The 15,071-nt window shown below is 44.0% G+C and overlaps 1 long non-coding RNA gene across 2 annotated transcripts in view; it reads left to right on the forward strand.

Annotated features, from left to right (window-relative positions):
* LOC307181138 overlaps nucleotides 1-15,071 on the forward strand; it is a 60,067-nt gene that overhangs the window by 14,804 nt on the left and 30,192 nt on the right. For both annotated transcript variants that reach the window (XR_013825995.1, XR_013825996.1), the window contains exon 2: nucleotides 8,848-8,937. This is a non-coding gene — a long non-coding RNA (uncharacterized lncRNA). The remainder of the gene's footprint in view (nucleotides 1-8,847; nucleotides 8,938-15,071) is intronic.

Below are 15,071 nucleotides of genomic sequence, written 5' to 3' on the forward strand. Positions count from 1 at the left end.
GCAATTCTGCCCCGCTTTCAAGTCCTCTTGGCAGCCTTACTTCAGTCTATTTTTGGACGATAGCTGTCATTTATAACTCTGCAGGTTTGTGAATTACAGTGCCCCTGAGCTCCTTTCTTCAACTCCCTTTCTTGTGACCTGGCCGCAACACCGCAGGATGGCTTCAGGCCCTAATCTGGTTCCGGCCCGGCATGCTGAGCCTTTGGTTAATTCCTCTTCCTGGTGGGAAATGAGAGTTAAATTTGCCCGTCCAGACACCTCCAGCTAGCCTCTCATTGGTTCTCGCTATTCCTGTTCTTCTTCCGCAGAAATTGCAAACTGGGCCAAACAGGAGGTTAAAGGGACTGACTCTCCAAGTGGGGAGAGTGTTAGTAAAGCGTCTGGAATGTTGCACCCGAGTACCAGGGGAGGAAAACTGAGACATATTTGAACACGTCTCCCGTTCACATGGTTGATCATACTCTGGGTTCCACATGCATGTTTTAGCTGAAGGAAGAATACCTTAAACCTGGAGAGTTGAGACCCGTGGAATGGGTACCATGCAATATGACTTCAAAGGGTCTTCATTTGCTCACCGAACCTCTCCAATCCTATCACTGCTGCGTTTATGCCCCTGTACACACGCTTGATTCTCTTTTGGAGACATAGAAATCCATAGGTTTTAAGATACTTACTAGTCAGGTACATTCTTAGGCGTTTAATATGGGGTTTTGAGTCCATTTCGTTGAGCAAGGAGTAGCTCTTGTCTATTCCATATTTGGCTTAAGGAACTTTATCTGTGCTCATTTCAATCTCTGGTTTTATGCAGCACCCCAACTCACCTTTCCCCTTAAGCAAGCATAAGTTGGTTTTCTTAATTTGAGACCCTGTTCTGTTTTGGAATGCAGTTCCTGTGTAGCCAAGTTTACATTCCGTGTATTACTGATATCTTATGATGTTTCTTTTTCTGTGTGACTTATTTCAGTTAGAATCATCATACCTGAATCCACTCATTGTGCTGCTAAGGGCCTGATGACACAGATTTCATTGCTGAGTGATATTGCTTTGTAAGTAAATACCACAACTTCTTTATCCATTTTTCACTTTCTGCGATGTTGAACTTGTACTGTAAACGAGGTTCTTGTAAACAGAGCCGTTCCAAACTTTGGGGTGGCTGTGTCTTTTTGATTTTAATTTCCCTAAGCTATAGGACCATAAGTGGAAGTGCCCTAGGCTCTGTTGCTTTGTTTTTTAGATGTTTCAGGAAACACCATACACTTCTCCCGAGTGGTTGTTGGCAATTTACATCCCGCCCATCAGCATAACAAGGCTCCCAGTTCTCCATGGCCTGTCCTGCCTTTCTGGATTTTACACTTTATTCTGATGGCCCTTTTGACCGGGGGGAAGTGAGACTTCATTGTAGTGCAGATTTCCTTTGCAAGCTTGCTTGGTTGGCCAAAAAGGGCGTATGCGTTTTTTCCTGAATATATTCAGGAAAAAACGCATACGCCCTTTTTGGCCAAGTGCATCATTGTGGACGTTCTGCCTCTTTTCCTATGCTTTCAATGCAATTCCAGTCTACCTCCTGAAATCGGTTTCCTGCAATTCTGCCCCGCTTTCAAGTCCTCTTGGCAGCCTTACTTCAGTCTATTTTTGGACGATAGCTGTCATTTATAACACTGCAGGTTTGTGAATTACAGTGCCCCTGAGCTCCTTTCTTCAACTTGCTTTCTTGTGAGCTGGCCGCAACACCGCAGGATGGCTTCAGGCCCTAATCTGGTTCCGGCACGTCACGCTGAGCCTTTGGTTAATTCCTCTTCCTGGTGGGAAATGAGAGTTAAATTTGCCCGTCCAGACACCTCCAGCTAGTCTCTCATTGGTTCTCGCTATTCCTGTTCATCTTCCGCAGAAATTACAAACTGGGCCAAACAGGAGGTTAAAGGCGCTGACTTTCCAAGTGGGGAGAGTGTTATTAAAGCGTCTGGAATGTTGCACCCGAGTACCAGGGGAGGAAAACTGAGACATATTTGAACACGTCTCCCATTCACATGGTTGATCATACTCTGGGTTCCACATGCATGTTTTAGCTGAAGGAAGAATACCTTAAACCTGGAGAGTTAAGACCCGTGTAATGGGTACCATGCAATATGACTTCAAAGGGTCTTCATTTGCTCACCGAACCTCTCCAATCCTATCACTGCTGCGTTTATGCCCCTGTACACATGCTTGATTCTCTTTTGGAGACATAGCAATCCATAGGTTTTAAGATACTTACTAGTCAGGTACATTCTTAGGCGTTTAATATGGGGTTTTGAGTCCATTTCGTTGAGCAAGGAGTAGCTCTTGTCTATTCCATATTTGGCTTAAGGAACTTTATCTGTGCTCATTTCAATCTCTGGTTTTATGCAGCACCCCAACTCACCTTTCCCCTTAAGCAAGCATAAGTTGGTTTTCTAAATTTGAGACCCTGTTCTGTTTTGGAATGCAGTTCCTGTGTAGCCAACTTTACATTCCGTGTATTACTGATACCTTATGATGTTTCTTTTTCTGTGTGACTTATTTCAGTTAGAATCATCGTACCTGAATCCACTCATTATGCTGCTACGGGCCTGATGACATAGATTTCATTGCTGAGTGATACTGCATTGTACGTAAGTACCACCAGTTCTTTATCCATTTTTCACTTTCTGTGATATTGAACTTGTACGGTAAACGAGGTTCTTGTAAACGGAGGCGTCCCAAACTTTGGGGTGGCTGTGTCTTTTTGATTTTAATTTCCCTAAGCTATAGGACCATAAGTGGAAGTGCCCTAGGCTCTGATGCTTTGTTTTTTAGATGTTTCAGGAAACACCATACACTTCTCCTGAGTGTCTGTTGGCAATTTACATCCCGCCCATCAGCATAACAAGGCTCCCAGTTCTCCATGGCCTGTCCTGCCTTTCTGGAGTTTACACTTTTTTCAGATGGCCCTTTTGACCAGGGAGACGTGAGACTTCATTGTAGTGCAGATTTCCTTTGCAAGTTTGCTTGGTTGGCCAAAAAGGGCGTATGCGTTTTTTCCTGTATATATTCAGGAAAAAACGCATATGAACTTTTTGGCCAAGTGCATCATTGTGGACGTTCTGCCTCTTTTCCTATGCTTTCAATGCAATTCCAGTCTACCTCCTGAAATCGGTTTCCTGAAATTCTGCCCCGCTTTCAAGTCCTCTTGGCAGCCTTACTTCAGTCTATTTTTGGACGATAGCTGTCATTTATAACTCTGCAAGTTTGTGAATTACAGTGCCCCTGAGCTCCTTTCTTCAACTCCCTTTCTTGTGACCTGGCCGCAACACCGCAGGATGGCTTCAGGCCCTAATCTGGTTCTGGCACGGCACGCTGAGCCTTTGGTTAATTCCTCTTCCTGGTGGGAAATGAGAGTTAAATTTGCCCATCCAGACACCTCCAGCTAGTCTCTCATTGGTTCTCGCTATTCCTGTTCATCTTCCACAGAAATTGCAAACTGGGCTAAACAGGAGGTTAAAGGGACTGACTCTCCAAGTGGGGAGAGTGTTAGTAAAGCGTCTGGAATGTTGCACCCGAGTACCAGGGTACGAAAACTGAGACATATTTGAACACGTCTCCCGTTCACATGGTTGATCATACTTGGGTTCCACATGCATGTTTTAGCTGAAGGAAGAATACCTAAAACCTGGGTAGTTGAAACCCGTGGAATGGGTACCATGCAATATGACTTCAAAGGGTCTTCATTTGCTCACCGAACCTCTCCAATCCTATCACTGCTGCGTTTATGCCCCTGTACACATGATTGATTCTCTTTCGGAGACATAGCAATCCATAGGTTTTAAGATACTTACTAGTCAGGTGCATTCTTAGGCGTATAATATGGGGTTTTGTGTCCATTTCGTTGAGCAAGGAGTAGCTCTTGTCTATTCCATATTTGGCTTAAGGAACTTTATCTGTGCTCATTTCAATCTCTGGTTTTATGCAGCACCCCAACTCACCTTTCACCTTAAGCAAGCATAAGTTGGTTTTCTAAATTTGAGACCCTGTTCTGTTTTGGAATGCAGTTCCTGTGTAGCCAAGTTTACATTCCGTGTATTAGTGATATCTTATGATGTTTCTTTTTCTGTGTGACTTATTTCAGTTAGAATCATTGTACCTGAATCCACTCATTATGCTGCTACGGGCCTGATGACATAGATTTCATTGCTGAGTGATACTGCATTATACGTAAGTACCACAAGTTCTTTATCCATTTTTCACTTTCTGTGATATTGAACTTATACGGTAAACGAGGTTCTTGTAAACGGAGGCGTCCCAAACTTTGGGGTGGCTGTGTCTTTTTGATTTTAATTTCCCTAAGCTATAGGACCAAAAGCGGAAGTGCCCTAGGCTCTGTTGCTTTGTTTTTTAGATGTTTCAGGAAACACCATACACTTCTCCTGAGTGTCTGTTGGCAATTTACATCCCGCCCATCAGCATAACAAGGCTCCCAGTTCTCCATGGCCTGTCCTGCCTTTCTGGATTTTGCACTTTTTTCAGATGGCCCTTTTGACCGGGGAGAAGTGAGACTTCATTGTAGTGCAGATTTCCTTTGCAAGCTTGCTTGGTTGGCCAAAAAGGGCGTATGCGTTTTTTCCTGAATATATTCAGGAAAAAACGCATACGCCCTTTTTGGCCAAGTGCATCATTGTGGACGTTCTGCCTCTTTTCCTATGCTTTCAATGCAATTCCAGTCTACCTCCTGAAATCGGTTTCCTGCAATTCTGCCCCGCTTTCAAGTCCTCTTGGCAGCCTTACTTCAGTCTATTTTTGGACGATAACTGTCATTTATAACTCTGCAGTTTTGTGAATTGCAGTGCCCCTGAGCTCCTTTCTTCAACTCGCTTTCTTGTGACCTGGCCACAACACCGCAGGATGGCTTCAGGCCCTAACTGGTTCCGGCCCGGCACGCTGAGCCTTTGGTTATTTCCTCTTCCTGGTGGGAAATGAGAGTTAAATTTGCCCGTCCAGACACCTCCAGCTAGTCTCTCATTGGTTCTCGCTATTCCTGTTCATCTTCCGCAGAAATTGCAAACTGGGCCAAACAGGAGGTTAAAGGCGCTGACTCTCCAAGTGGGGAGAGTGTTAGTAAAGCGTCTGGAATGTTGCACCCGAGTACCAGGGGAGGAAAACTGAGACATATTTGAACACGTCTCCCGTTCACATGGTTGATCATACTTGGGTTCCACATGCATGTTTTAGGTGAAGGAAGAATACCTTAAACCTGGGTATTTGAAACCCGTGGAATGGGTACCATGCAATATGACTTCAAAGGGTCTTCATTTGCTCACCGAACCTCTCCAATCCTATCACTGCTGCGTTTATGCCCCTGTACACATGCTTGATTCTCTTTCGGAGACATAGCAATCCATAGGTTTTAAGATACTTACTAGTCAGGTACATTCTTAGGCGTTTAATATGCGGTGTTGAGTCCATTTCGTTGAGCAAGGAGTAGCTCTTGTCTATTCCATATTTGGCTTAAGGAACTTTATCTGTGCTCATTTCAATCTCTGGTTTTATGCAGCACCCCAACTCACCTTTCCCCTTAAGCAAGCATAAGTTGGTTTTCTAAATTTGAGACCCTGTTCTGTTCTGTAATTCAGTTCCTGTGTAGCCAAGTTTACATTCCGTGTATTACTGATATCTTATGATGTTTCTTTTTCTGTGTGACTTATTTCAGTTAGAATCATCATACCTGAATCCACTCATTGTGCTGCTAAGGGCCTGATGACACAGATTTCATTGCCGAGTGATATTGCTTTGTAAGTAAATACCACAACTTTTTTATCCATTTTTCACTTTCTGTGATGTTGAACTTGTACTGTAAACGAGGTTCTTGTAAACAGAGCCGTTCGAAACTTTGGGGTGGCTGTGTCTTTTTGATTTTAAATTCCCTAAACTATAGGACCATAAGTGGAAGTGCCCTAGGCTCTGTTGCTTTGTTTTTTAGATGTTTCAGGAAACACCATACACTTCTCCCGAGTGTTTGTTGGCAATTTACATCCCACCCTTCAGCATAACAAGGTTCCCAGTTCTCCATGGCCTGTCCTGCCTTTCTGGATTTTACACTTTTTTCAGATGGCCCTTTTGACCGGGGAGAAGTGAGACTTCATTGTAGTGCAGATTTCCTTTGCAAGCTTGCTTGGTTGGCCAAAAAGGGCGTATGCGTTTTTTCCTGAATATATTCAGGAAAAAACGCATACGCCCTTATTGGCCAAGTGCATCATTGTGGACGATCTGCCTCTTTTCCTATGCTTTCAATGCAATTCCAGTCTACCTCCTGAAATCGGTTTCCTGCAATTCTGCCCCGCTTTCAATTCCTCTTGGCAACCTTACTTCAGTCTATTTTTGGACGATAGCTGTCATTTATAACTCTGCAGGTTTGTGAATTACAGTGCCCCTGAGCTCGTTTCTTCAACTCGCTTTCTTGTGACCTGGCCGCAACACCGCAGGATGGCTTCAGGCCCTAATCTGGTTCCGGCACGGCACGCTGAGCCTTTGGTTATTTCCTCTTCCTGGTGGGAAATGAGAGTTAAATTTGCCCGTCCAGACACCTCCAGCTAGTCTCTCATTGGTTCTCGCTATTCCTGTTCATCTTCCGCAGAAATTGCAAACTGGGCCAAACAGGAGGTTAAAGGCGCTGACTCTCCAAGTGGGGAGAGTGTTAGTAAAGCGTCTGGAATGTTGCACCCGAGTACCAGGGGAGGAAAACTGAGACATATTTGAACACGTCTCCCGTTCACATGGTTGATCATACTTGGGTTCCACATGCATGTTTTAGCTGAAGGAAGAATACCTTAAACCTGGGTATTTGAAACCCGTGGAATGGGTACCATGCAATATGACTTCAAAGGGTCTTCATTTGCTCACCGAACCTCTCCAATCCTATCACTGCTGCGTTTATGCCCCTGTACACATGCTTGATTCTCTTTCGGAGACATAGCAATCCATAGGTTTTAAGATACTTACTAGTCAGGTACATTCTTAGGCGTTTAATATGCGGTGTTGAGTCCATTTCGTTGAGCAAGGAGTAGCTCTTGTCTATTCCATATTTGGCTTAAGGAACTTTATCTGTGCTCATTTCAATCTCTGGTTTTATGCAGCACCCCAACTCACCTTTCCCCTTAAGCAAGCATAAGTTGGTTTTCTAAATTTGAGACCCTGTTCTGTTCTGTAATTCAGTTCCTGTGTAGCCAAGTTTACATTCCGTGTATTACTGATATCTTATGATGTTTCTTTTTCTGTGTGACTTATTTCAGTTAGAATCATCATACCTGAATCCACTCATTGTGCTGCTAAGGGCCTGATGACACAGATTTCATTGCTGAGTGATATTGCTTTGTAAGTAAATACCACAACTTCTTTATCCATTTTTCACTTTCTGCGATGTTGAACTTGTACTGTAAACGAGGTTCTTGTAAACAGAGCCGTTCGAAACTTTGGGGTGGCTGTGTCTTTTTGATTTTAAATTCCCTAAGCTATAGGACCATAAGTGGAAGTGCCCTAGGCTCTGTTGCTTTGTTTCTTAGATGTTTCAGGAAACACCATACACTTCTCCCGAGTGGTTGTTTGCAATTTACATCCCACCATTCAGCATAACAAGGCTCCCAGTTCTCCATGGCCTGTCCTGCCTTTCTGGATTTTACACTTTTTTCAGATGGCCCTTTTGACCGGGGGGAAGTGAGACTTCATTGTAGTGCAGATTTCCTTTGCAAGCTTGCTTGGTTGGCCAAAAAGTGCGTATGAATATATTCAGGAAAAAACGCATACGCCCTTATTGGCCAAGTGCATCATTGTGGACGTTCTGCCTCTTTTCCTATGCTTTCAATGCAATTCCAGTCTACCTCCTGAAATCGGTTTCCTGCAATTCTGCCCCGCTTTCAAGTCCTCTTGGCAGCCTTACTTCAGTCTATTTTTGGACGATAGCTGTCATTTATAACTCTGCAGGTTTGTGAATTACAGTGCCCCTGAGCTGCTTTCTTCAACTCGCTTTCTTTTGAGCTGGCCGCAACACCGCAGGATGCCTTCAAGCCCTAATCTTGTTCCGGCCCGGCATGCTGAGCCTTTGGTTATTTCCTCTTCCTGGTGGGAAATGAGAGTTAAATTTGCCCGTCCAGACACCTCCAGCTAGCCTCTCATTGGTTCTCGCTATTCCTGTTCATCTTCCGCAGAAATTGCAAACTGGGCCAAACAGGAGGTTAAAGGCGCTGACTTTCCAAGTGGGGAGAGTGTTAGTAAAGCGTCTGGAATGTTGCACCCGAGTACCAGGGGAAGAAAACTGAGACATATTTGAACACGTCTCCCGTTCACATGGTTGATCATACTTGGGTTCCACATGCATGTTTTAGCTGAAGGAAGAATACCTAAAACCTGGGTAGTTGAAACCCGTGGAATGGGTACCATGCAATATGACTTCAAAGGGTCTTCATTTGCTCACCGAACCTCTCCAATCCTATCACTGCTGCGTTTATGCCCCTGTACACACGCTTGATTCTCTTTTGGAGACATAGCAATCCATAGGTTTTAAGATACTTAGTAGTCAGGTACATTCTTAGGCGTTTAATATGGGGTTTTGAGTCCATTTCGTTGAGCAAGGAGTAGCTCTTGTCTATTCCATATTTGGCTTAAGGAACTTTATCTGTGCTCATTTCAATCTCTGGTTTTATGCAGCACCCCAACTCACCTTTACCCTTAAGCAAGCATAAGTTGGTTTTCTAAATTTGAGACCCTGTTCTGTTTTGGAATGCAGTTCCTGTGTAGCCAAGTTTAAATTCCGTGTATTACTGATATCTTATGATGTTTCTTTTTCTGTGTGACTTATTTCAGTTAGAATCATCGTACCTGAATCCACTCATTATGCTGCTACGGGCCTGATGACATAGATTTCATTGCTGAGTGATACTGCATTGTACTTAAGTACCACAACTTCTTTATCCATTTTTCACTTTCTGCGATGTTGAACTTGTACTGTAAACGAGGTTCTTGTAAACAGAGCCGTTCCAAACTTTGGGGTGGCTGTGTCTTTTTGATTTTAATTTCCCTAAGCTATAGGACCATAAGTGGAAGTGCCCTAGGCTCTGTTGCTTTGTTTTTTCGATGTTTCAGGAAACACCATACACTTCTCCCGAGTGGTTGTTGGCAATTTACATCCCGACCATCAGCATAACAAGGCTCCCAGTTCTCCATGGCCTGTCCTGCCTTTCTGGATTTTACACTTTTTTCAGATGGCCCTTTTGACCGGGGGGAAGTGAGACTTCATTGTAGTGCTGATTTCCTTTGCAAGCTTGCTTGGTTGGCCAAAAAGTGCGTATGCGTTTTTTCCTGAATATATTCAGGAAAAAACGCATACGCCCTTTTTGGCCAAGTGCATCATTGTGTACGTTCTGCCTCTTTTCCTATGCTTTCAATGCAATTCCAGTCTACCTCCTGAAATCGGTTTCCTGCAATTCTGCCCCGCTTTCAAGTCCTCTTGGCAGCCTTACTTCAGTCTATTTTTGGACGATAGCTGTCATTTATAACTCTGCGGGTTTGTGAATTACAGTGCCCCTGAGCTCCTTTCTTCAACTCGCTTTCTTGTGAGCTGGCCGCAACACCGCAGGATGGCTTCAGGCCCTAATCTGGTTCCGGCACGGCACGCTGAGCCTTTGGTTAATTCCTCTTCCTGGTGGGAAATGAGAGTTAAATTTGCCCGTCCAGACACCTCCAGCTAGCCTCTCATTGGTTCTCGCTATTCCTGTTCATCTTCCGCAGAAATTGCAAACTGGGGCAAACAGGAGGTTAAAGGCGCTGACTCTCCAAGTCGGGAGAGTGTTAGTAAAGCGTCTGGAATGTTGCACCCGAGTACCAGGGGAGGAAAACTGAGACATATTTGAACACGTCTCCCGTTCACATGGTTGATCATACTCTGGGTTCCACATGCATGTTTTAGCTGAAGGAAGAATACCTAAAACCTGGGTAGTTGAAACCCGTGGAATGGGTACCATGCAATATGACTTCAAAGGGTCTTCATTTGCTCACCGAACCTCTCCAATCCTATCACTGCTGCGTTTATGCCCCTGTACACATGCTTGATTCTCTTTTGGAGACATAGCAATCCATAGGTTTTAAGATACTTACTAGTCAGGTACATTCTTAGGCGTTTAATATGCGGTGTTGAGTCCATTTCGTTGAGCAAGGAGTAGCTCTTGTCTATTCCATATTTGGCTTAAGGAACTTTATCTGTGCTCATTTCAATCTCTGGTTTTATGCAGCACCCCAACTCACCTTTCCCCTTAAGCAAGCATAAGTTGGTTTTCTAAATTTGAGACCCTGTTCTGTTCTGTAATTCAGTTCCTGTGTAGCCAAGTTTACATTCCGTGTATTACTGATATCTTATGATGTTTCTTTTTCTGTGTGACTTATTTCAGTTAGAATCATCATACATGAATCCACTCATTGTGCTGCTAAGGGCCTGATGACACAGATTTCATTGCTGAGTGATATTGCTTTGTAAGTAAATACCACAACTTCTTTATCCATTTTTCACTTTCTGCGATGTTGAACTTGTACTGTAAACGTGGTTCTTGTAAACAGAGGCGTCCCAAACTTTGGGGTCGCTGTGTCTTTTTGATTTTAATTTCCCTAAGCTATAGGACCATAAGTGGAAGTGCCCTAGGCTCTGTTGCTTTGTTTTTTCGATGTTTCAGGAAACACCATACACTTCTCCCGAGTGGTTGTTGGCAATTTACATCCCGCCCATCAGCATAACAAGGCTCCCAGTTCTCCATGGCCTGTCCTGCCTTTCTGGATTTTACACTTTTTTCAGATGGCCCTTTTGACCGGGGGGGGGGGGGAGAAGTGAGACTTCATTGTAGTGCAGATTTCCTTTGCAAGCTTGCTTGGTTGGCCAAAAAGGGCGTATGCGTTTTTTCCTGAATATATTCAGGAAAAAACGCATACGCCCTTTTTGGCCAAGTGCATCATTGTGGACGTTCTGCCTCTTTTCCTATGCTTTCAATGCAATTCCAGTCTACCTCCTGAAATCGGTTTCCTGCAATTCTGCCCCACTTTCAAGTCCTCTTGGCAGCCTTACTTCAGTCTATTTTTGGACGATAGCTGTCATTTATAACTCTGCAGGTTTGTGAATTACAGTGCCCCTGAGCTCCTTTCTTCAACTCGCTTTCTTGTGAGCTGGCCGCAACACCACAGGATGGCTTCAGGCCCTAATCTGGTTCCGGCACGGCACGCTGAGCCTTTGGTTAATTCCTCTTCCTGGTGGGAAATGAGAGTTAAATTTGCCCGTCCAGACACCTCCAGCTAGTCTCTCATTGGTTCTCGCTATTCCTGTTCATCTTCCGCAGAAATTGCAAACTGGGCCAAACAGGAGGTTAAAGACACTGACTCTCCAAGTCGGGAGAGTGTTAGTAAAGCGTCTGGAATGTTGCACCCGAGTACCAGGGTACGAAAACTGAGACATATTAGAACACGTCTCCCGATCACATGGTTGATCATACTCTGGGTTCCACATGCATGTTTTAGCTGAAGGAAGAATACCTAAAACCTGGATAGTTGAAACCCGTGGAATGGGTACCTTGCAATATGACTTCAAAGGGTCTTCATTTGCTCACCGAACCTCTCCAATCCTATCACTGCTGCGTTTATGCCCCTGTACACATGCTTGATTCTCTTTCGGAGACATAGCAATCCATAGGTTTTAAGATACTTACTAGTCAGGTACATTCTTAGGCGTTTAATATGCGGTGTTGAGTCCATTTCGTTGAGCAAGGAGTAGCTCTTGTCTATTCCATATTTGGCTTAAGGAACTTTATCTGTGCTCATTTCAATCTCTGGTTTTATGCAGCACCCCAACTCACCTTTCCCCTTAAGCAAGTATAAGTTGGTTTTCTAAATTTGAGACCCTGTCCTGTTCTGTAATTCAGTTCCTGTGTAGCCAAGTTTACATTCCGTGTATTACTGATATCGTATGATGTTTCTTTTTCAGTGTGACTTATTTCAGTTAGAATCATCATACCTGAATCCACTCATTGTGCTGCTAAGGGCCTGATGACACAGATTTCATTGCTGAGTGATATTGCTTTGTAAGTAAATACCACAAGTTCTTTATCCATTTTTCACTTTCTGTGATGTTGAACTTGTACTGTAAACGAGGTTCTTGTAAACAGAGCCATTCCAAACTTTGGGGTGGCTGTGTGTTTTTGATTTTAATTTCCCTAAGCTATAGGACCATAAGTGGAAGTGCCCTAGGTTCTGTTGCTTTGTTTTTTAGATGTTTCAGGAAACACCATACACTTCTCCCGAGTGGTTGTTGGCAATTTACATCCCGCCCATCAGCATAACAAGGCTCCCAGTTCTCCATGGCCTGTCCTGCCTTTCTGGATTTTACACTTTTTTCAGATGGCCCTTTTGACCGGGTGGAAGTGAGACTTCATTGTAGTGCAGATTTCCTTTGCAAGCTTGCTTGGTTGGCCAAAAAGAGCGTATGCGTTTTTTCCTGAATATATTCAGGAAACAACGCATACGCCCTTTTTGGCCAAGTGCATCATTGTGGACGTTCTGCCTCTTTTCCTATGCTTTCAATGCAATTCCAGTCTACCTCCTGAAATTGGTTTTCTGCAATTCTGCCCCGCTTTCAAGTCCTCTTGGCAGCCTTACTTCAGTCTATTTTTGGACGATAGCTGTCATTTATAACTCTGCAGGTTTGTGAATTACAGTGCCCCTGAGCTCCTTTCTTCAACTTGCTTTCTTTTGAGCTGGCCGCAACACCGCAGGATGGCTTCAGGCCCTAATCTGGTTCTGGCATGGCACGCTGAGCCTTTGGTTAATTCCTCTTCCTGGTAGGAAATGAGAGTTAAATTGGCCCGTCCAGACACCTCCAGCTAGTCTCCATTGGTTCTCGCTATTCCTGTTCATCTTCCGCAGAAATTGCAAACTGGGCCAAACAGGAGGTTAAAGGGACTGACTCTCCAAGTCGGGAGAGTGTTAGTAAAGCGTCTGGAATGTTGCACCCGAGTACCAGGGGACGAAAACTGAGACATATTTGAACACGTCTCCCGATCACATGGTTGATCATACTCTAGGTTCCACATGCATGTTTTAGCTGAAGGAAGAATACCTTAAACCTGGGTAGTTGAAACCCGTGGAATGGGTACCATGCAATATGATTTCAAAGGGTCTTCATTTGCTCACCGAACCTCTCCAATCCTATCACTGCTGCGTTTATGCCCCTGTACACATGCTTGATTCTCTTTCGGAGACATAGCCATCCATAGGTTTTAAGATACTTACTAGTCAGGTACATTCTTAGGCGTTTAATATGCGGTGTTGAGTCCATTTCGTTGAGCAAGGAGTAGCTCTTGTCTATTCCATATTTGGCTTAAGGAACTTTATCTGTGCTCATTTCAATCTCTGGTTTTATGCAGCACCCCAACTCACCTTTACCCTTAAGCAAGCATAAGTTGGTTTTCTAAATTTGAGACCCTGTTCTGTTCTGTAATTCAGTTCCTGTGTAGCCAAGTTTACATTCCGTGTATTACTGATATCTTATGATGTTTCTATTTCTGTGTGACTTATTTCAGTTAGAATCATCAAACCTCAATCCACTCATTGTGCTGCTAAGGGCCTGATGACACAGATTTCATTGCTGAGTGATATTGCTTTGTAAGTAAATACCACAACTTCTTTATCCATTTTTCACTTTCTGCGATGTTGAACTTGTACTGTAAACGAGGTTCTTGTAAACAGAGCCGTTCCAAACTTTGGGGTGGCTGTGTCTTTTTGATTTTAAATTCCCTAAGCTATAAGACCATAAGTGGAAGTGCCCTAGGCTCTGTTGCTTTGTTTTTTAGATGTTTCAGGAAACACCATACACTTCTCCCGAGTGGTTCTTGGCAATTTACATCCCGCCCATCAGCATAACAAGGCTCCCAGTTCTCCATGGCCTGTCCTGCCTTTCTGGATTTTACACTTTTTTCAGATGGCCCTTTTGACCGGGGGGAAGTGAGACTTCATTGTAGTGCAGATTTCCTTTGCAAGCTTGCTTGGTTGGCCAAAAAGGGCGTATGCGTTTTTTCCTGAATATATTCAGGAAAAAACACATACGCCCTTTTTGGCCAAGTGCATCATTGTGGACGTTCTGCCTCTTTTCCTATGCATTCAATGCAATTCCAGTCTACCTCCTGAAATCGGTTTCCTGCAATTCTGCCCCGCTTTCAAGTCCTCTTGGCAGCCTTACTTCAGTCTATTTTTGGACGATAGCTGTCATTTATAACTCTGCAGGTTTGTGAATTACAGTGCCCCTGAGCTCCTTTCTTCAACTCGCTTTCTTGTGAGCTGGCCGCAACACCGCAGGATGGCTTCAGGCCCTAATCTGGTTCCGGCACGGCACGCTGAGCCTTTGGTTAATTCCTCTTCCTGGTGGGAAATGAGAGTTAAATTTGCCCGTCCAGACACCTCCAGCTAGTCTCTCATTGGTTCTCGCTATTCCTGTTCATCTTCCGCAGAAATTGCAAACTGGGCCAAACAGGAGGTTAACGGCGCTGACTCTCCAAGTCGGGAGAGTGTTAGTAAAGCGTCTGGAATGTTGCACCCGAGTACCAGGGGAGGAAAACTGAGACATATTTGAACACGTCTCCCGTTCACATGGTTGATCATACTCTGGGTTCCACATGCATGTTTTAGCTGAAGGAAGAATACCTAAAACCTGGGTAGTTGAAACCCGTGGAATGGGTACCATGCAATATGACTTCAAAGGGTCTTCATTTGCTCACCGAACCTCTCCAATCCTATCACTGCTGCGTTCATGCCCCTGTACACATGCTTGATTCTCTTTCGGAGACATAGCAATCCATAGGTTTTAAGATACTTACTAGTCAGGTACATTCTTAGGCGTTTAATATGCGGTGTTGAGTCCATTTCGTTGAGCAAGGAGTAGCTCTTGTCTATTCCATATTTGGCTTAAGGAAATTTATCTGTGCTCATTTCAATCTCTGGTTTTATGCAGCACCTCAACTCACCTTTACCCTTAAGCAAGCATAAGTTGGTTTTCTAAATTT

Source organism: Stenella coeruleoalba (assembly GCF_951394435.1).
Source record: "Stenella coeruleoalba genome assembly, contig: scaffold_299, whole genome shotgun sequence".
Lineage (NCBI taxonomy): Eukaryota > Metazoa > Chordata > Mammalia > Artiodactyla > Delphinidae > Stenella > Stenella coeruleoalba.